The sequence below is a fragment of the Nilaparvata lugens genome, chromosome 4, assembly GCF_014356525.2.
Source record: "Nilaparvata lugens isolate BPH chromosome 4, ASM1435652v1, whole genome shotgun sequence".
In the NCBI taxonomy this organism is placed as follows: Eukaryota; Metazoa; Arthropoda; class Insecta; order Hemiptera; family Delphacidae; genus Nilaparvata; species Nilaparvata lugens.
Genome location: NC_052507.1, coordinates 54,234,003 through 54,256,565, shown reverse-complemented (window position 1 = coordinate 54,256,565; position 22,563 = coordinate 54,234,003). Strand labels below are relative to the sequence as shown.

At 34.8% G+C, this 22,563-nt stretch overlaps 1 protein-coding gene and 1 long non-coding RNA gene across 4 annotated transcripts in view; both read right to left on the bottom strand.

Annotated features, from left to right (window-relative positions):
* Positions 1-22,563, bottom strand: part of LOC111056302 (leishmanolysin-like peptidase) — a 199,720-nt gene that overhangs the window by 130,695 nt on the left and 46,462 nt on the right. The window lies entirely within an intron of this gene.
* The window catches only part of LOC120350856, a 115,263-nt gene that overhangs the window by 46,395 nt on the left and 46,305 nt on the right, over positions 1-22,563 (bottom strand). For both annotated transcript variants that reach the window (XR_005571061.1, XR_005571062.1), the window contains exon 3: positions 20,051-20,104. This is a non-coding gene — a long non-coding RNA (uncharacterized LOC120350856). The remainder of the gene's footprint in view (positions 1-20,050; positions 20,105-22,563) is intronic.

Sequence of the window (22,563 nt, the reverse complement as noted above, 5' to 3'; positions counted from 1 at the left end):
GTGCTCTTCTTTTACTGATGATTTTTATGTTACAAGCGATGTAAACAATGGATTTGAAAATTCGACTGAGTCACTGTCATGATCACGAAATCATGGTCCTGTACCAAATAAAACTGTAGAATTTGACGAAATTATGTGTGTTTTTATTTCAAGATTGATTTGAACTATATGAAATTCAATGCAAAAATCCAACAATTCTATTTATTTTCAACTTGCATACAACTTATTCAAGATTCGAAGATCACTTGTAGACCGACACTTAATTTGCAAACAGAGAGGCGAGAATATAATAAAAATAATGAATACAAAGATCAATTGCAGAGAAATTCAGTTGATTATGATCTGTTTGAATGAGTGTTTGCATGAATGTTTCTTGTTACCAACAGCTCAAATTAATAGGTGTTTTTATCGACTATGACTACCTAGCTACAATACAGATCAAATCAATATTTTTGGGGTGCTCTGACATGAATCTTATTAGCAGATAATGAGCTTGTTATGTGATCAAGCTTGAACTTCGGATAAAAAACATGACAACGAAAAAAGTTGACAAACTACTTATAAACAGCTTCATGGCTGATAATGTTGGACGAGGTGGAATTAAGATGAACTTTTAGATAAGCACCTGATTTTGATTACTTCTAGTTACAGGAAGAAAGAATATAGATAGATTTCCATTTTGATGATATTGATAGTATTGATATTCCAAAGATCAAGAATATGAGTTCGTGAGTCAATTTTTCAACATAGTCAAACTCGTTCTTTAGAGAGCTACCAAACTATTAGCATTGATTGAATAAGAATCGTTAAAGTCATTTATAAATAATGCTGACGGTTTCAAGTGAATCTCACAATATAAAAAAAAACTCGGAAGTCATATAACTATCAATCTCTATCTGTAGGCTAACTGGAACATTCGGCATTCTTGAAATCGTTGTACTGTTATTGGGCTCTAGTTATTGTGGTTTAGAAGTTGATATTTCTCAAAAGCTAATATAGAACATGATATCATATTCAAGAAGGATGCTGCTTGAATGTAGAAAACTATTTGATTATATCAATATTCCATTATGTTTCGTAACAATGCTACATTGCTTTTCATAAATATAGTGCAAGTAATAAATATAACCTATTTTTGGACAATTTCTATCCAAATTTGGGAAAGGAACAGTTTTGGGCTTTAAGCCTGTTGTTCCTCTCCCAATCATTCATAGTTGAAAATGATATTGTATCTATCAAATGTATAAATAATGAATGTGGTTTAAGCTTATCCAATTCAACACAGAATGCCCCTAGCAAAAGACAAACCCAGTAGAATTAGGGAGTGTTTTTGGCGATTGATTCATACAAGATTCGATCTTCATAATTCATTGAATAATATTGAATTGGTTAACTACACTGGATCTCTATACATTATTGGGTCACTTAATCCGGATACTATTTAAATCTGTAGAAATATCACCTACATTCATACACTCTACAACTATTATGACTTAACCATAGTTAAAGAAAGATGGTGAGATTCAATCCAGCATTTCTCATAAATATATATCAACAATCCATCCAAGTCAACTAATGTTGACGGTCTAGAATGAATCTCACTGTAGCCAGACCTGCATGCGACAAGGAGAACTTATATTCCCTAATTAGGAAAACAGGAGCGAACTTTCCTAATTTCGTTAATCGCTTTTTGCGTTGACAACGATCAATCAACAGTTTCCCAACTTGAAGAGTAATTAACCCGAGTAAACACATTAACCGCAGTCAACGTATATTCTTCATCAAAAGGTTATAACCGGAGACATCGTAGATATTCCCTTTCCGTATGCCTCTTATAACCTTTAAACAGATTCTTACTAGGACGTATACTAGAATAACTTGATTCGATTGTAGCAAAATTTGAATACCAGTTCGGTATTCATTCATTTACATGGATAAATCTGGTTCATGGATGTATCAGAGCCATTTTGCTTCGATATGAATGGATAACTTGTATGAATTCTTTAGGGGGTTGAACAAGAGGGTATATTATGTATAGGTACATACTATATACTAGCCTTGGGGTTGAACCTGGTTATAAACGAGCACACAGTAGCATCAAACTATACTCCAGCATACAGAAATAGCTCTATGATGAGATTCATGTTCCAAAGTCAGCATATTAAGACTAACATTCATTTGTCATTCTTTTCTGTCATAAGACGAAACAGAAAGCTCTATCCTTCTCTCCTTACCATTACCAAATTGATTGTAGACTACGTAGAAATATAGTAGACTACTGAAATATAGTAGACTACTAAAATATACAATTTCAATAATTATAAAAATACATTCTGAAATCATGAAATGAATGAGATATATTCGAGGTAGGATTGATAATTATCAACAAGAATTAAACATTATTATTGAATGAGATATAACGGGATGAACTGAATCACAGCTATCTACTTTACAAGCGGCGGAAAAAGAAACATGACAACTTTGCCATCCTATCATTTCCACTGACGGGTGAATCTCACAACAGATAGAATACATTAGATACAGCTAACTACAGATGCATTTGCATGCGGTCTATTAAGTCAACATCATACCGAAAATTAAGCAAATCATTTCTCAGCTATCATTAACTTTCGCAAATGTACTTCAGTTAATTGTTCAAGTTGCAAAGAGAACAACCAACCAACATGCATTCAAAGCACCAACAGTCATGTTACATGACCAAGTAGTAAGTTAAGCATTCAAAGCACCAACAGCCAAGTGACGTGACCAAGTAGTAAGTTTAGAGTTGGCTCCAGCCATACTTGAAAACAATGTGCAGCATAATTTTCAATCGTTTACTTTCCCCCTCATTAGCGCTGAACTCTATAGAGAGATTCTGTTCTAACAGTCAGCAAAGCAGCATCTATACTTTCCATTCAATCAATGCTGAGAATTCGAAGTGAATATCACATTCACCAATCATAACATCCTACTACCGGCATACAAATGATTGCGATTTACAACTTGTGAGTACAAATTACTAACTTCTTACAACTTTCGACTTACAAAGTACAATTTGCTGATGACTAACTACATGAGTTTATCTTAAGTACTAACTATTCATTCTGGATTGTACAACAAAAGTTTGCTATAAATAAAATGTTTCAAATCTAGAACTCTTCCACTTCAAACTTTCTATTAGCAGTTGATATGATATTATTGTAGACATCTTATTGAGGAACTGTCACAACCAACTATTTAACTACACATCTTATATATCCATATCTGCTCATTTACAAGACATACGTTGTGTATTACGGCGAGGCAGAACATCTGAATGGATCTCTCAGCTTAAAAATAACGATAATAATGATTTAATGGTGAACGGTAGACTTATTTCTAAAAATGTGTACACATCATATGTGGACAGACTTGTTTGCCTGGGTAGGGATGTTCATAGGAGATGAATGTGCCCACAGTTTCAAGTGGGTTCTAAACCCCCGTGGAGTGATTTTGAAGTGACTTCCTTTAGACTCATTTATAAATCGGGTCCTTGAAAAAACCTCTTCCACTAGCTGACTAATCGATAACAAACTCCACATCCACTTCTGTAATATAATTTATCCTCTAATTGATCAAAATTGAACCACTGATTCTAGATCATAAGTGATCCTTGACAGTGATCTAGGATCAAAAGTTGACCGTCGTTAGTGCGACCGGTGCAACTAATAGAACGCAACAGCCCGCAAAAGAGATGTGAACCAATTTAGTGGTGAACTGGCTTCGTAACCTTTCAAAAACTGTTACACAATCCATTTCTCATGACTCGGCTGTTACCTGTTATTATTACCTATTATTATTAATAACAGCCGACTCACTTTCACGCTATCTCTCTCTTTTGCTTTTTCGCTCTCTCACACTTTCTCTCTCGTCTTTTAAGACACTGTCGCACTATAACCGAAACTTACGTTAACGATGCGTTATACTATTATAGGCCGGTTGTTGTTTATAAGAAGGTTATAGAACACAGGAAGTAAAGCAGGCACCTATAGTCTAGAATTGATGGTATTAATTACTAGATGAAAGAAATGTTAGGAACATTTTGGAACGCGAGAAAGCAGTTGAATTTATTGAGGAATGGAAGGTACAAAATCTCTTACTTATATGAGTGGTCTGTGAACTTGCGTTCTTCTCAATTATCAATGAATTTGATGTATGTATTTGTTGATTTAAAATGATATGAACTACATACAGAATGGAAGAGAGTCACTTTTTATGTGAAGACGTGGTGAAGTTTGAACAATAATGTACACTCTACTAGACAGCCATAAATGATACGGTTACATATTTCCAAGGGATGCCTTCACACATGTCCTAGTTCCGATATGTTTGTACTTGACAGTCAATTCAGATTTTTCTATAATATTTGATAAGTGATGTGTGATGAGTGCTAACGATGTCCACTCGAAGCACACTTGATGTTCTACCGGGAACCGTCCCTCTGTTTTTAATGCTCTATAAAAATTCAGAGATATCATCTTCAACCTTCAGGCTTTATATCTGTATTTCGATTTGGGCTCCAGTATATTGTAGATACTGAATCCAACTTTCATTCCTCGTATATTTAATTTCCAATTTCCATCGCATCCTTCTTCCATGACAAAGGTCAGTATTGGATTTGAGTTATAAAGTAAATTTAGTTATCTTATGACGGATATACATGAGTAATTGATGAGCTTCTGATATGAATATCAATTCACCTTCGGGGAACTTCTATTAACAAAGAGTTGTTCGTATAAAGCCGGTTCCAGACATGTATCATTCGGCAAACACCGAGCAGCGACTCGCCGAATCGCTAGTAGTGTGGATGGATGTTTGTCTATTCAGCAAGCAGCGAACATTCGTGCTCGTTGTTTCAGCCGTCTCCAAACATGTGCCATTCGGCGAACACCGAGCATACTCGCCGAATCACGAGTAGTGTGGATGGATGTTTGTTATTCGGCAAGCAGTGAACATTCGTGCTCGTTTTCCCGGTCGGTGAGGGACTTTTGCAGACATCAAAGTGGACGAATGTTCATGTGAAATGTACATACCATATGTTAATATAGATGTATTAACATAAAAAACTTTGTAAAATGTACAACAAGTCTAACATATCAGATTATAATTATCTTAAACTATATTATAACTGTGTTTAAACTATGACTATAGGAATCATCAGTTTAATTGGAATATTTGAAGAATAACTTACTGATTCAAATACCTGATAAAGCATCGTAATTTATTTATTTACAATGTAAATGACACTAATGTAATAAAATTGTAAAATAAAATAATAAGGTAGTCCTTGTGTTATTTTTCTTCCAAATTTATGGGTGACAAGTCCAAGAAAAGGTTAGAACTATAATCTAGAGATACTAACTCTCCGAAACAGATGGTTAAAATTGGTAACTAAATTAATACCCAGTCCAATTTTGTAAGGTTGGCATTAAGTTGAGGAAGATTTTAAACAAGATTTGAGTTCTGTTACTTTATTATCATGGGCGTACAAGGAAAATGCACTATGTGCAATTTTTCCAAGCTTTGATTTTTCATTATTAATTTTTCAATTAATTCTATAAACTATGAATGTTGAGTTATATTTTTCCATTCAAAATACAGTTCACAAACATAAATATAAATTACATTTCATGGAAAGATAAGCATCCGCAATGAAAGAATCTTAGCGCGGATGCGAGTTATGCTATTTCATAAAATTAAAAAGAAATAATATAATTTAAGTCTATTCTAAAAAAAAAAATACAATAATACTAATAATTGACATATTACTAAATATGAATAACAAAAGAAACCTATTGGAAAATTTCTCCAGGTACAGCAATTTGTATTACTACTATTTATGTTTTATTTTGTCTGATTTTTTCTGTTTTGATTATTACTATTAGTTTTTTACTTTTCTTGCCCTATTACCATAGGTAAGGAAAGTATTGCTTTCCGAAAAAAATTAAGGTACCCCAATTTCTAAATTTCTATACCTTTCAAGGTCCCCTGAGTCCAAAAACTGGTTTTTGGGTATTGGTCTGGATGTGTGTGTGTGTGTGGTGTGTGTGTGTGTGGTTGTGTGTGTGTGTTGTGTGTGTGTGTGGTGTGTGTGTGGTGTGTTGTGTGTGTGTGGTGTGTTGTGTGTGTGTGTGTTGTGTGTGTGTGTGTGTGTGTGTGTGTGTATGAGTGTATGTGCGTCTGTGTACACGATATCTCATCTCCCAATTAACGGAATGACTTGAAATTTGGAACTTAAGGTCCTTTCACTATGAGGATCCGACTTCTCGAAAACGGCTCCAACGATTTTGATCAAATTCATACCTAAAATAGTTATCGATAAGCTATATCAACTGCCACAAGTCCCATATCTGTAAAAATTCCAGGAGCTCCGCCCCATCAATGCAGGTAGATTCCCAATTATCAGGCTTCAGATACAATTTAAACAAAAAAAAATCAAGTGTAGTAGATTGTGCATGAAAATCTCTACAATTAATGTTCAGTAACATTTTCACCTAAAATTGAAAATAAGCTTTAAATCCGAGAAAATGTGATTATTCAATTGCAAATTATAGTTGATTCTATTAAATCATTCACTATGAAGAGATAGCAGACCTCATGTGTGTCTCCAGCGTTATTGCCCTGTCACCAGCTGGCTCAAATATTTGAATAGTAGACTTGAGATGCGCGGGAACACTAGCGTCAGGTGATCAATTTTCATAACGGCAAGGAAAGTTGTGTGAGTGCGCCACACCAGATTTTTATGTTTTATTATTATTATTTAGTTAGATTATTACTATTTCGATTTGTTCTTATTATTTTTATTACGGTTTTTTGTATGATTATTTCGGTTTTGGGGTAAACAACTATTATTTAAGATCATCAAAAAGATTCCAGTATATCACCATTTTCCCTCAACCAGTGATCTATTTCTTTAGAATGATATTTTTGCAGCTGATTTCTAGGATCCTCGCTGGGATCAATTTTGTATTTTAATTGTTGCCTGCACACATTTAGATCCATGCCAACCTGGTTTATGGTCATTGTTCTTAGGTTGTATGGTGTGTCTCTCATGTTGAACCTCAAAGTTTGTTATCAAATCAAATAATTGATTATCAAACAAATGAGGAATATTTAATTTCTTGCAGTATGATATTATTTTGTGAAAAATCACTATGAGGAAATTATGATTGATGATAGAAATTAGAAATTGATTTCCTGAAAAATTTACTTTTATGGACTTAGTGGATTTTCCTTGTATGCACACGTATGTTAGTACCTACCATGTTGAAGAACTTATCTATATTATAATAAAGGAAAAACACGTGTCTTATACACGTATACGGGATAGGAAAATTATGTTTGATGCATCATCATGCCTCAACTACTGGACTGAAATTAACTTGAAATTTTGCATATAATTAACCGAAGATGGTTTCTAGGCCTACTTCAAGCTCTTCAAGATTCTACTTGCTCAAGTTTTCAGTTTGTCAACTTTTAAAATAGACCCTTGCGGAGCACGGGTTACCTGCTAGTTAATGAATAATTCAAAACTTGATGAAAACTAGATAATAGCCAGTCCAGTCCAGGTTACTGAATTATTTAAATGTTTTAAAAATGTCTACAAATATTTATTTTTAATCAATTGAAATTAAAATTCTAGGGCTTTTATATTCTATAAGTTATTGACCGGGGTATACATAGGTTAGTTTTGTTTATTTATAAAATCAGGATAAGCAAGAAGAGCATCTTCAATATAGAGATCCATGTTGACAGTAGATGACATTTAGTTGACGGGTACGTATTTGCTAATCCGAAAACGAGCAAGTGCTCGGGAAACCACGCATGTGTGTAGATGTGTGCTCCTTAATCGGCAAATAGCAAGACGGATAGTTCGCCGAACGCCGAACATTCGCTGCTTGCCGAATGACACATGTCTAGAGCCGGCTTTAACCACATTCATAAATTATAGCTTATTAAATAAAGATGAGATCTAATGTGATATTGAAGCTTGAAACCGGCAGTGGAGGAGTATTTAACTATTGATGACTTATTATTGAAAACGTCTACTCATTTCTACAAATATAGATAAATCATTGGTTATTTATCATATTGCCAATAGTTTCATCTTAGTTTCAGAATTCGAATTATGATCATTTACTAACTTTCTCCAACTTCCGCAACAAATAATTTAAGGTGGCAAATTCAAGCAAGTCCTATCAGCTGTCATCACCAGTATACTTTTGAAACATAAATAATGTATGATTGCAATGTTCCTAGTTGACCTTCCGGAAATCTTCAGAGAAGGGTGTGTTCGTATAATACATAGTAGATGCACTACAAACAGTCAGCAATACTTCTAAATAACATCAACGCTATCCATTCAAACTATGCTGGGAATCTGAAAGGAACCTCACTGTAGGAGGTCTCCTCTCATTGTTAGACACGTGGATGAATGGAGGATGGGAAGGAGTGAGGACAATACTGTAGTTTGAGTTCGCCTCAAATTTATGCTCAAGTTCCTTCACCGTCTTCAATTTGCATACAGATGAAACAGAAACATTGAAATGTCATGTCCAATCCACGAGTAAAGTTGACCTAGTCTTCAGTTTTGAACAGGTGTTATTGTGGATCTAGTCCACTTTTTATATAGGTTCAAGCAAGGAATGCTGAATAGATAAATTGGGTTCAAGTGTATCAATAGTGGTTCAATAACCCATTAACATACCGTATTCAGTATTCAGTAGTTCACATTTACTTGTTTAGTAGCGAGTGGGTAGATCAATTAATTTTTCTGTCTAGAGTTATAGAGTGATAAAGATGTCTAGAGCAATTGAATAATGGTGTCATTTTTACTTTCCTTGCCCTATTACCATAGGTAAGGAAAGTATTGCTTTCCAAAAAAAATTAAGGTACCCTAATTTCAAGTTTTTACTTTCCTTGCCCTATTATCATAGGTAAGGGAAGTATTGCTTTCCAAAAAAATTAAGGTACCCTAATTTCAAGTTTTCTATACGTTTCAAGGTCCCCTGGGTCCAAAAACATGATTTTTGGGTGTTGGTCTGTGTGTGTGTGTGTATGTCTGTGAACACGATAACTCCATTCCTAATTAACCGATTCACTGGAAATTTTAAACTTAAGGTTCTTATACCATGAGGATCCGACAATAAGAAATTCAATAGAATTCAATTCAAGATGGCAGAAAGCATGGCGGATAATTACTAAAAAACAATGTTTTTCATGGTTCTCTCGAAAACGGCTCTAACGATCGGCTCTATCAACTGGTATGAGTCTCCTTCCTGGGAAACTAATGGGTGGTCCACGCCATCTTTGAGAAATGGACTTTGTAACCTCCCTCTCGTGCTTGAGGTAGGTAGGTAGAGCAGTTTATAAAAAGAACACATAGTCGAGATATTTCATCTGTAGAACAGCTGTTTTGACGACTTTTAAAAAATCATCTAATTTTACAATTTACACAAAGGAAAAAGTACTCTGAAAACCAAAGACCTTAAAGATGCATAGACTCACATGCAGCGCTAGTGTCGTACTTGGAATTGAAATCCGCCATTGAGGGGGCAACCCATAAGATTATTACATACCAATGCCACCAATGCCTTTGTGATGTATAGTATTACAAATAAATAGTATATAATATCTCGTGCTAAAATACCCCAATGGCGGCCTTCAATTTCAAGTAAGATCTATCATTGGGAAGGCATAAGCATTGTGGGTCTATATCTCTTTAAGGTCTTTGCTGAAAACAATTATATACACACATAAACAGTAGTCTGATCGTAGTTTCAAATATGTTGCCGCCAATCGTCATTAACGTTATTCCCCTAAATTATTCTCGTTCAAGAATGAGGCTTACAGTTCAATGAGCAAGGAAAGTTGTGTGAGTATACCACACCAGATTTTTTACTTTGATGTTGAAATTGTAGACACGGCCTACTGTTTCCAAGTAAAATTCAATGGCTTTATAGAGTCAGTTAATATTAATGAAATATTTGGCACAAAAGCCAAAATGTATCAGAGATTAAGCGACGTTCTCCTGGTATCCGATGAAGATAGATAAATGTATTTTATTTTCACTTTTCAAGGGGAGACTTCTAGAGGCAGCTCCACTGTAATTATGAGCAGAATTTTCAGCTACATTACTCAAACATTGGTTCGGAAACCTCCCAGAACTAACACTAATATTCATTTCTATGATTACATCATCATCCCTTCCGTCACCCACGCTCAAGTCTAGGATTCATGTGGCCATCAACCTTTGCAAAAAATACCTCACCTAACCTCACTAAGGAACCCATAGCCAATAACCCACGAAGCACCTTCCGAAGAGAAAGGACAATATATATTCACTATAAGCAACACACACCTGACTCCTGTCACCATCTTTTCTAGACTAGTATTATCACTATATTTCAACAGTAGATCTCATACACCACAATATATCTATATCGTCAGCATTTCAGTCCTGTCACCATATTTCAAACCACACTAATACTATCACTATAGATACAACTTATCCACATCAATTCTCAGAGCCTTTAAAACTCCATTAGTACTATCACTATACATACTGTAGTATAGATGCAACTTCTACACCACAGTACATCTATATACCAATGTATCTATCTATATACGAGTAATGTTCATGATTCTATTCACCGATATCGATTTATGTTATAGTGAGATTCACTTGAATCTGTCAGCATTCCTTACGAATTACATAAATGCTTCTCATTCGAACAATGCTGGGAATCTGAAGGGAACCTCACTGTAGGAGGTCTCCTCTGATTGTTAGACACGTGGATGAATGGAGAATGGGAAGGAGTGAGGACAATACTGTAGTTTGAGTTCGCCTCAAATTTATGCTCAAGTTCCTTCACCGTCTTCAATTTGCATACAGATGAAACAGAAACATTGAAATGTCATGTCCAATTGACGAGTAAAGTTGACCTAGTCTTCAGTTTTGAACAGGTGTTATTGTGGATCTAGTCCACTTTTTATATAGGTTCAAGCAAGGAATGCTGAATAGATAAATTGGGTTCAAGTGTATCAATAGTGGTTCAATAACCCATTAACATACCGTATTCAGTATTCAGTAGTTCACATTTATTGTTTAGTAGCGAGTGGGTAGATCAATTAATTTTTCTGTCTAAAGTTATAGAGTGATAAAGATGTCTAGAGTAATTGAAAAATGGTGTCATTTTCACTTTCCTTGCCCTATTACCATAGGTAAGGAAAGTATTGCTTTCCAAAAAAAATTAAGGTACCCTAATTTCAAGTTTTTACTTTCCTTGCCCTATTATCATAGGTAAGGGAAGTATTGCTTTCCAAAAAAATTAAGGTACCCTAATTTCAAGTTTTCTATACCAAAGAAAGAGTCCAAAAACATGATTTTTGGGTGTTGGTCTGTGTGTGTATGTGTGTATGTCTGTGAACACGATAACTCCATTCCTAATTAACCGATTCACTGGAAATTTTAAACTTAAGGTCCTTATACCATGAGGATCCGACAATAAGAAATTCAATAAAATTCAATTCAAGATGGCGGATGATTACTAAAAAACAATGTTTTTCACCGTTTTCTCGAAAACAGCTCTAACGATCGGCTCTATCAACTGGCATGAGTCTCCTTCCTGGGAAACTAATGGGGGGTCCACGCCATCTTTGAGAAATGGACTTCGTAACCTCCCTCTCGTGCTTGAGGTAGGTAGGTAGAGCAGTTTATAAAAAGAACACATAGTCGAGATATTTCATCTGTAGAACAGCTGTTTTGACGACTTTTAAAAAATCATCTAATTTCACAATTTACACAAAGGAAAAAGTACTCTGAAAACCAAAGACCTTAAAGATGCATAGACTCACATGCAGCGCTAGTGTCGTACTTGGAATTGAAATCCGCCATTGAGGAGGCAACCCATAAGATTATTACATACCAATGCCACCAATGCCTTTGTGATGTATAGTATTACAAATAAATAGTATATAATATCTCGTGCTAAAATACCCCAATGGCGGCCTTCAATTTCAAGTAAGATCTATCATTGGGAAGGCATAGGCATTGTGGGTCTATATCTCTTTAAGGTCTTTGCTGAAAACAATTATATACACACATAAACAGTAGTCTGATCGTAGTTTCAAATATGTTGCCGCCAATCGTCATTACGTTATTCACCTAAATTATTCTCGTTTAAGAATGAGGCTTACAGTTCAATGAGCAAGGAAAGTTGTGTGAGTGTACCACACCAGATTTTTTACTTTGATGTTGAAATTGTAGACACGGCCTACTGTTTCCAAGTTAAATTCAATGGCTTTATAAAGTCAGTTAATATTGGTGAAATATTTGGCTCAAAAGCCAAAATGTATCGGAGATTAAGCGACGTTCTCCTGGTATCCGATGAAGATAGATAGATAGATAAATGTCTTTTATTCTCACTTTCCAAGGGGGCGACTTCTAGAGGCCAGCTCCACTGTAATTATGAACAGAATATTCAGCTACATTACTCAAACATTGGTTCGGAAACCTCCTAGAACTAGCACTAATATTCATTTCTATGATTACATCATCATCCCTCCCGTCACCCACGCTCAAGTCTAGGATTCATGAGTGGCCATCAACCTTTGCAAAAAATACCTCACCTCACTAAGGAACCCATAGCCAATAACCCACGAAGCACCTACCGAAGAGAAAGGACAATATATTCACTATAAGCAACTCACACCTGACTCCTGTCACCATCTTTCCAACTACACTAGCACTATCACTATTTTCAACATTAGATCTCATACACCACAATATATCTATATCTATATCGTCAGCATTTCAGTCCTGTCACCATATTTCAAAGCACACTAATACTATCACTATAGATACAACTTATCCACATCAATTCTCAGAGCCTTTAAAACTTCATTAGTACTATGACTATACATACTGTAGTATAGATGCAACTTCTACACCACAGTACATCTATATACCAATGTATCTATCTATATACGAGTAATGTTCATGATTCTATTCACCGATATCGATTTATGTTATAGTGAGATTCACTTGAATCTGTCAGCATTCCTTACGAATTACATAAATGCTTCTCATTCGAACAATGCTGACAGTTTGAAGTGATTTTTAGTTGCACCGCACACTTCGATATTGTTCATTGATTTTGAAAGTTTCTCTTTCTGTTTTCAGATGCATATTTATTGTCAAAAGTTGTTACCTTCGTCTGACTGCTCTGTACTCTGCGCAATGGCGGAAACAAACCAAATCGAAATTTACTTCCCATTGTTAAATATTATGTTACATCGAAATCGTATTCTTCAATAACCTGTCAATTGGAGGAATAAAAATTTGCTCCGTATTGTTGAATATGTTTTATCGAAATTGTATTCTCCAGTAACCTATTAATTGGAGAAATAGAAGAATTGCTTCCTATTAATTGTTAAATACTACAATTCATTGATATGGTTTCTCATGAGTTGAGAGATGAGTTTGAGATTATGCCATGAATAGAAAGAAATATGTCATTATCAGGTCAATTTCACGCTAAAGAATGTTTACAACACAAGAAAGTAAATGTGTGAAATTGTGTCAAAAAGAAATGCAAAGTCCATCCAGTCCTCCAATCGGAAAACTTTGGAAAATATCACCAGTAGAAAGTTTATCTTTAGCCTCCTCGAAAATAGCAGTACAACCCATACATGGTAATCAATTCCCTCTCTTCTGAGCTACTACATACATTGAGCATACATTTACTGACATAACACATATTCAGTTAGCAGAGACTCGTAGAATAGGTAAATGAATTGTACAGCTACTGTGAGATCGAGTTTAGACTGTAAGCATTGGTTGAATGAGCATTAAAACTATATGGGCAATAGATAGCACCTGGCGGGTTTGAAGTAAAACTCAGCATATAATAGACTACCCATTTGGTCACTACACACATCTTTATCGATATTCACTTTAAACTATTAGCATTCCTTTTCGATAGCACCACCAACGTTTCCCATTCAACCCATGCTAACAGTTAGCATTGAAATTGTCAAAAACCACAGATTTTATTGATAGAAACTATTAAGGCTGTTCGGTACACTTTTTTATTATTTAAATTGGATAATCTCTTTCAATATAATTGTTAAGATCATTATAATAAGAGTGAGGAAAACTGGCAACTGAAATTTTCAAGTGGTCTAATAAGCGAGTTATGGGTTGTTGAAGTGCTAAACTCCGTTTTCCTTTTAGATCATAAACCTAAATAGATCATATTATTAGAACTTCTCTTAAAAATTCCAAAAATATCTCTTTCCAAACTGAAACATTTTATTACCCGTATCGTTCATAAATAAAAAGTAACATTTTTTGTGAATTCGATAACTTGTTTATTTCGACATTAATCGAGAAAAAACGCTTATTATGTGGTGGTAGCTTGTGTATCAGTTTCAGTTTTGTTCTTGTAACTAGGAATCCGTACCATGCGTTGGGATTAATCTATATAACTGGATTAATCTATAGACTATTTAAACTAAGAATGAAACAAACAATAACAAACGAGACTTGATACGGATTTAATCCAGTTTAAAATGGAATTTAGTTTAAACTGTCACTGTGCAAATGGCCCTTAATCGTTAAAATGTCCATTAAGAATGAGACTGCTCGAATCACATTTCAATTTCAAACACGAAAGCGCGTTAAATTAACTGGAATAATATATGTTAAGTTATATTTCATCAGGCGAAGTTTAGACTTGAAAGTTTCTCTACTCGACCTTGAAGCATAAAGTTTGAAATTGAAGTACTGAATCCAGGAATATTACGAATGCTACTAGGAGTTGATAGCGAGCGATTTATCTGCATCAGGCATAGTCTGAAAAATCTTTTGAAAAGAGAATGAGAATAGAGCCCGTTGTTTATGGGATTCTCTTTGAATCAGCATTACTTGTGAATAACATTCATAGCTTCCTAATTGGCCAATGCTGTCAGCTTCAAGTTAAACTCACTAGAGCAACTATTGTAACGATTTGCTTATAGTCAATCAAATAAATAAATCAAACTTTTACTTTTTTCGACCAACCCATTCACAATATTCAAATCACGATTAGACCAATCACCTTGATAAATACTTCTCATTCTTTTATTCTCTCATCCTCTTCCTAGTACCTTCCGCGTTTATTTTTCTTTTTGATCTCTTAAATAATGAAATTGATTCATCATACTTGCTATCTAAAATGAATATTTATATCTCACCTGTGGCTCGTCGATCTGAATTTTCTTTTCTGGTTCCTCGTTCCAGAACACTTAGAAATTACAATTCTCCTCTCAACAGAATTCAGAGAAGCTACAATAGTTTGTCCGGGCACCTAGATCTCTTCTGGTTCTCTCGCGCTAGATTCCGAAAAGCTCTATACAATGGTCTGGTCTGAGCATTGATATTGTGATCTGGTCTACATCGATCATTTTTTCATTTATGTGTGGATGTGCATATGTTTTGGGTCTTGGAACTCATTAATAAGTTATAGTTTTGGTTATTTCATTCTTTTAATACTTGTGTTATTAGAATTTTATATTCTCCATTTTTGGACCTTTTATGAGTAGTATTTTGATGCTTTGTATTCATCTCATCTTTTCATATTATTTATTTTTTTTAAATTATTGTATTTTTCCATATTATCATTTTGTACCTTATTACCATATGTAATAGGATAAATATTACCTACCATTTGTACCTTATTTCTTTTTATGATTTTTTATAAGTTTTCTATACATTATATATTAAGATTTTGAATTTTCTTGTAAAGGAGACATGTTTGGGGAAACCCGTTGTCTCCATTGTAAATGAATAAATAAATAAATAAATAAACTCCCTCAGTGCTCACTTCATTTTTATTTTCGTATTATTATTATTAAGGATTTGAAACCTGCTGATTCTCTCATGCATCTAACTCAGAGATCACTACAGATTGATAATAGTGTGAGAACCGTAACTGGTTTCCCGTATGTCAAGTATATTTTTATTCAATGTGAATTAAGGTTCTTTTTAATACAGCCCAGACTCAACTATTTATTTCTGACAAAAAGTGTCATATCACTTGAAGTCATAATTCTATTCCACCTCCATGCTTCAATTTTCCTTTCTTAACCAATCTAAATCTACTCATTGAGTCTGGACTGAATAATTGCTCCTTGTAAATCAATTTAACACCTGTATGTGATGTTTCATTTAATCGCGGTTAAATGAAGTCATTCAACACCGCTAGAGCCAATGAACGAATCTAAGAAATATACGATGGCATCATTTAACCACGATTGAATGAGTTACAAGTACATATAATGACTGTGTAACTCTATATAGTCACATAAAGTATGAATATTCTTCCTTGATAAGTTAATTAAACACACCCTTTCAAACAAATCTAGTCTAATTGTTTATGAACTTAACAATGAACGCGAAATCCAATTTGTAGCTCTCAGTTCCCTTCAAATCAATCCAAATACTCTTTGTTTCAGCTCTGAACAAAACAATCTAATCGATTCTAGGGGAAATCTAAGCCCAAGTCCCTGAGACGGACTTAGCCACACGACTTGTGGAGCTTAGTGACTGGCACTGGCATCGAAAGTAAGTTGCACACGTAAGTCCCTGATGATAGAAAGTAATCGTGCTAAGTTCAAGTTAAGCATCTCTGCTCTGCAGTTAAGCACGGTGTATCGGTTAGTCGGTAGCAGATAGTGGCATTCAATTAACAGCATTGGTTGAATGGGAAGCGTTGAGTTTGTTTAAGAGAAATGCTGACAGTTTAAAGTGGATCTCACTATACTAACTGTCGTTCACCCTTCCTGTCTTTCCTTTGTGGGGTGAAAACTAGAAAGAAAAGTAAAGTCGGAAAGAAAAAGTCACACAGGAAGGTGAAAAGGGAGCCAAAACATTCGCGGATTCTGAAGTTACTTTTCATGTTCTTTTCCCCTTGTTTTTCACTTCTTTCTGTTACACTTCGACATCTTCTCCCTATCGTCTTACCATTTCGTCTAATTATCATTCTTCTTCTCATGTATCATTCTTTTCCCACATTATTCCTTAATTTGATTGTATAGTAAGAGATGTTGTTTTCTACATAATTGAAAGAATAAGACATTGATATTGACACCATCAACGTCTTAGTCCTTATCCTTCCTTTCCTATACTTCAATTTTTAACCTTCAATTTCCCTACACGTTTTTTCCACGTATCATCTTCCTATTTCTTTTCATAGATGGACTTTTCATTGTAGGGTTAATTCTTTTTCATGAAGCTATAGGCTACTTAGTCTCTAACTCCTCTACACCTTACCATAAACTTCTTCAAATCTTGTTCATTTATGTGACTTTTACTTTACTTCTCAATAAGAACTTCACATGATCACATTCACATATATCACATTCCTCCATCATTTTTCGTAAGTTACCACCCCATTTTCTACTTCTTCCTACTTCTTCTCGCAACTCCTTCTAATTCGGTCCTAATCCTAATCGCATTTTCATACTATTATTCTTATAACTCTATTTTTTTCGCACCTTCATTTTCCTGCCCTTCCTTCTTCTTCTAGTTTCTACTACAGATCTAACTGCTTAGTTAGTCAATGCTTCTACTCTCTCTTGTTTATACTACTCCTTCTTCTACATGTTTTCCTTTTGGAATACAATCATGAACAATGCTGGAGTTGTTATCAGTTCCCTCCCCTACATAATATCACTGCTTCCGATCACTGCTCCACGTTTTCCTTCTCCCACCTCTTTTTGTTTTTATTTTTCTCCTCCTTCTTCTCGTTGTATTCGATATCACGATCGAACACTGTAGCCATGTATCGTGAGCATTGTCGCGACGAAGGATGAGCAAAAGGGAACGGAATAAAGTTATTCGAAAGAAAGAGAGAGAGCCCTACGAATGTACTAAACAAATGAAGTAAATAACCTGAACTCAACCACTACCTCCGTAAACATAGCAGTAGTGCATTCGTGTGACGTCAGCACAGGTGGGGCTCCTCCACCAATAAAAATTCGTTGATTTCAGCTGATCTACATCAGCTAGTGTCCTTTATTGGTGTAGGAGCCCTACCTGTGCTGACGTCAGACGAATGCACTATGGCTTTGATTACGGAGGTAGTGACTCAACGTACTTGAGCTTTTCTTGTATAATACGTTCTAATACTAGAAATTCGTCTCACATTCATGTAGTGTTAAGAGCCCACAATTGCAAGATCTGAAGATGCCTTCTAAAAATGAATTTCTTTGGATTAAATCAATTTCAAATTCCTTTCAAGAAAAATGAGATAAAGATAATAAGTAAGAGAGGGGAGGAAGAAGATGGAGAGAGGATGAGGAAATAATAATAATTAGGAGAGTAAGAAGAGAGATGAAGAGTAAGATAGAGTGAGAATGGAGGAAATATGGACGATATAATAAATTAGATATGAGGAGAGAAAGTAATACTGTTCATGAAAGGTAGCGAGGTCCTTAACACATGATGTACTGGAATTATTTGAAATGTGAGAAATTGTGAGGGGAAAAGAAAGAGAGGAACAGAGAAATAAAAAGGGAGATATTGAGTGACACAAAACACAGAAATAGAAACAGAAGTAACATACGGAGGGAGAGAGTGAGAGCGAGAAAGAGAGGGAAATAAGAAAGAGAAAAATGATGAGAATATTCTCGTGTGGCTCAAATCATTTGAATTACTAGATTAGGAGATTAATGATGAGAGACACAGAGAGAAAAAGAGTATAGTGAAGAGAGAGAAAAAAATTGGAAGAGAGAAAGAGTGTGAGAGAGTGTGTGATACAGCCCCTTAACTCGTGCTCTACAGCAAGGACAAGTGTACTTCCTGAATCGTAGCATTACTGGCCGGTACTCGTAATTGAAGGTAGAGTACTCCAGCGTTAACTGTAAATTCCAGCATCACTAAAAACACAATCGACCAATCCTTCTCATTCAGCCAATGCTGAAAGTCTAAAGAGAAACACAGCATAAACTACTCAAGCGACCACATCAGTTAATGGACAGATTGCTAGCTTGCTAGTTATTACGACTGATTACAGCTGGACCAACCAATGACTGGACAATTTCATCAACCAACTTTGGATTAGTGAGCCATGCAACAATGTATAAGGAAGGCCACTATTATAAGTACCACAGTTTCACTATCAATCTATTATTACTAGATAGTGAGGCATGCCTCTAGTTACAAGAAATGCATATTGCAAATAATGTATTATGAATTCACCTATATACCTATAAAGGCTACACTCGCATCAATATCCTGTTTCAATTCTCTGGAAGCATGCCTTACGCTAAATAAACCGACATACAACTTAGTGAGACAGGTATGAAAAAGGGATACGGCAAATATATCAATTTAACAATTCACTGGATGGTGAGAAATGCGTCAAGCTCTGGGGAACGCATATTTCAAGTACAATAGGCCTAATATACCATTTATCTATTATTTAATGGTTAATGTGGTATGCAGCAAGGTACGAGGAAAATATACATGGTAAGGTTAAATAGAGTGAGTAGAGTATCACGATTTAACTTATCACTGAATCAATCTAATGCATCTGACGTGAAAGGCGAAATTTGGCAGTCCTCAAATCAAAATCAAATTCAACTGCCAAAGTCCCCGATAAAAACTTGAAAGAGGCTTGACTCTCTTGAAACTTGAGGAACGAGGATTTGGAAATGACTGGCAAGTTTGAAATGTAGTTATAGAGTCTTGAGAGAAATTTTGTAGGAAGTAAGTGAGTTTTAAACTACAAGCCTGGACTCGATAACCAATCTGATAACAAACTCCAAGATCTATTCGTACACTGATCTTCAATTTTCACCCAGTTGATCCAAAATCAACTCGATTGAATTCAAATGAACTCTAACTACATGGCTGCAAATGATACTTTTGAAAATAATACATTATAATAATGATAATATTAATATTACAACAGTACTGATAGAAGTTGATACAAATTAATTGGAATCAATTAATGATAAATCTCACCACGATATGGGTTTATTCAGGTTTGTGCGAATCCAGTGAATCGACTCAATTTACCTGCAACAACAAAAACAAGGCAATTCATTTCGAGTTCCAGGTGGTATAATGAACAGTAAAACCAATTAAACCACATTTAGGTCGCTTTCTCCAAAAAAGTTGAACTCAAATTATAGTTTAAATCATCAGCTAACTCAATTGAAATACATGCATTCATTATTTAACCTGATTATACAGGTTAAATAGTCTAACCAACTTTGGAAAAAGCGACCCTTGATGAAACATCAAGTCTCCAGATACAAATAAATCAAAAATTGAGCAAAGCATTTTCATTAAAACATAACAAATCACTCACATCAATCAGCAATTAAATCTTCAATATCGGGGATCGAGCTTCGCTCTGGAGTACAAAAGCATAAACAGTTTATTACGAAAGAAGAAATTGTAAAAATATTCATAGTTCATACAGAAATTTTCTATCTAATCACAATGAATTGAGATTAATTCCCAGAGGAATGCAAAAATTTCCCTTACAAAGACCCGGTTGCACAAAAGCCGGTTGAATTTTAATCCTGATTAATTTCATGTGAATCAAATCAGAGAAGACTATTTCAAAAAGATGGTTCTACTGGAATCAATCAGGATTAAAAATAGCCCGGATTTTTGCAAACGGCACTAAGTACCTGATTGAATGATTACAAAAGTTCAACAGCTGAGTCATAATTTTGACACAGTCCCACACACATGAACTCGCTCATTCACTTCCATCATCAACAGACGATGAAATAATTATCATCAGTTGTTTTTCCAAGGATGAATAATAATCGTCCTTTTAATGTCCTTCAGCGAGTTTTCCCAGGGAGGAGACCTAGTGCAATCGATTTTTTTATATTATAAACCTACTATGTTCTAAATTTTGTGAGAATCGTTAGAGCCGTTTTCGAGATCCGTTGAAATACAAACATATAAACAGAAATTGCTCGTTTAATAGTATATCACATAATTATCGATCACATAATATTATATCGTCTGCATGTCATACTGCAGTTTCAACATTCATCGTAACTAGTTGGTAATTGAATACCACAAGTTAATTCAACGAGTACCTACCTATTCCAGAAAACTATCCCAGTCTACTCAAATTATCGTCAAACTACGTTCACTCGAACGTTAAGTCGTATCGTTGAAGACGTAAATGTTGAGTCAATAAGATGACGTACTGGTAAATAGTGAAAGGAAGGCAGTTGATTCCTCTATTCGAAGAACTAACCTTCTCAAGGTTTTCTGCGGCAGACCACAGAGTACACAGAGCGAGACACAAATCGCGAGAAGTGTCTACATTTTAAGATTATCCATTACAGGCAACTTTAATCCTCGATATATTATAGAACACTAGAAGAAGAGGAATTGCGAATTTGAAGTAGAGTATTTGCACTTGGATTATTTTCCTACTAATTTTCGTTATTCTCTCCCATGGTAGACTTGCAATTTCTAAGGATTTGAAAACTATATGACTCACTCTTATTACTCTATGTAGCAGACAATCATAATGGTCTGTTTATGCCATCATACCAATAATTACATAATAACAGCAGAAGATACTATTTCCTATCGTAGTTTCTCACGATATCGTCTAAGAAACTTGGATGTTATTCACGATTGGTGAAGAAATCCGAACTGTCACCCTTTCTTTTCTAAACGAAACTTGAGAAATAGTCCTCTTATTTCATAAAGATACTTTTTGATCACCAATACAAAAGCGTTAGAAGGATGACTGCTTCGACATTTATATTGGAGTCAATAGCATATTTATCGGTAGTTCGAAGCCCACCTAGAACTGTGTCTATTCGAAGCGCATCACATGCTCAATTGTTAATGGAAATATCAAATTTAAATACATATTCAAGTCCATAGCTAGTTTCATCGTATTTCATTATGAAATTAATTGATAATATATTGAACTATTTTATTTATTGGAAAGTGTAACTCCTGTTAATGTGTACATGCAAATGTTTCGTATTGTATGTAGGTCGGAATAGTTACTCAAGAAATTCAAAGTACTGTAACTGTGGACCCCCACCACACATATGAGTATACATCAGTCTGATGATTAATGGGTGATTTATGTTCTTGATGAATGGTATTCATGAAGTATATAGTTGTGATAATCGATGATAAATGAGAAAGAATAATTATTAGAGCACAATATCCAAAAACAACTCTGTGTACTCTTCATACATTTGCATACAATATTATAAGCATGTTATAGCTTCATCCAATACGAATCTCAAACAAGTTATGCGCCAATATGATTCTCGATTACATCATCATTATCATCACTACACAGATTACACGACTGAGGAAATCACTGTTAATTGGTTGCACAATATTATTTTATAAGACTGCTTACCGATTCTATTACATAATTACTAACTTATATTGGATTGGATTCAGTTCACAGTAAACTAAAGAGATATTATTGTGACAAAACAAGTGTGAATTCATTGGTTGATACAGAA